The sequence below is a fragment of the Oncorhynchus keta genome, chromosome 19, assembly GCF_023373465.1.
Source record: "Oncorhynchus keta strain PuntledgeMale-10-30-2019 chromosome 19, Oket_V2, whole genome shotgun sequence".
NCBI lineage: Eukaryota > Metazoa > Chordata > Actinopteri > Salmoniformes > Salmonidae > Oncorhynchus > Oncorhynchus keta.
This window is the reverse complement of record NC_068439.1, coordinates 249,908-251,482: the sequence shown is the minus strand read 5'-3', so window position 1 is coordinate 251,482 and position 1,575 is coordinate 249,908.

Genomic DNA, 1,575 nt, shown 5'->3' with positions numbered 1-1,575 from the left:
CCCTGTCTTTGGAGTTTTGCTTTTTTCATCTCTGGGAATATATATATACTAAACAAAAATATAAATGCAACAATTTGAATGGTTTTACTGAGTTCATATAAGGAAATCAGTCAATTGAAATAAATTCATTAGGCCCGAATCTATGGAATTCACATTCCTGGGCAGGGGCACAGCCATGGATGGGCTTAGGCCCACCCACTGGGGAGCCAGGCCCACCCACTGGGGAGCCAGGCCCACCCACTGGGGAGGCAGACCCACCCACTGGGGAGGCAGACCCACCCACTGGGGAGGCAGACCCACCCACTGGGGAGGCAGGCCCACCCACTGGGGAGGCAGACCCACCCACTGGGGAGGCAGACCCACCCACTGGGGAGCCAGGCCCACCCACTGGGGAGGCAGACCCACCCACTGGGGAGCCAGGCCCAGCTAATCAGAATTATTGTTTTTTTCCCACAAGGGCTATATTACAGACAAATACTCCTCAGTTTTGTCAGGTGGCTGGTCTCAAATGATCCTGCAGGTGAAGAAGCCAGATGTGGAGGTCCTGGACTGGCGTAGTTACACGTGGTCTGCGGTTGTGAGGCCGGTTGGACGTACTGCAAAATTCTCTAAAATGTTGGAGGCAGCCTACGGTAGAGAAATTAACATGCAAAAGCTCTGGTGGACATTCCTGCAGTCAACATGCCAATTGCACACTCCCTCAACTTGAGACAACTATGGCATTGTGTTGACAAAACTGCACATTTTAGTGGCCTTTTATTGTCCCCAGCACAAGGTGCACCTGTGTAATGATCCTGCTGTTTAATCAGTTTATTGATATTCCACACCTGTCAGGTGGATGGATTATCTTGGTAAAGAGAAATGCTCACTAACAGTGATGTAAACACATTTGTGCACAACATTTGAGCGAAATAAGCATTTTGGGGATCTTTTATTTCAGTGTTTAATATTTGATACACAGTAACAGCAAAGTTTTAAACACCTACTCATTCAAGGGTTATTTATTTGTACTATTTTCTACATTGTAGAATAAATAGTGAAGACATCAAAACTATGAAATAACACACAGAATTATGTAGTAACCAAAAAAAATGTGTTACAACAAATTGAAATATATTTGAGATTCTTCAACCTTTTGCCTTGACAGCTTTGCACACTTATGGCATTCTCTCAAACAGCTTCACCTGAAATGCTTTTCCAACAGTCTTGAAGGAGTTCCCACATATGCTGAGCACTTGTTGGCTGCTTTTCCAACTCATCCCAAACCTTCTCAATTGGGTTGAGGTTGGGTGATTGTGGAGGCCAGGTCATCTGATGCAGCACTCCACCACTCTCCTTCTTGGTCAAATAGCCCTTACAGAGCCTGGAGGTGTGTTGGGTCATTGTCCTGTTGAAAAATAAATACAAGTGGGACTAAGTGCAAACCAGATGTGATGATGTGATGTGTATCACTGCAGAATGCTGTGGTAGTCTTGCTTGTTAAGTGTGCCTTGAATTCTAAATAAAACATTGACTGTCACCAGCAAAGCACCCCCACACCATCTCCTCCATGCTTCACGGTGGGAACCACACACC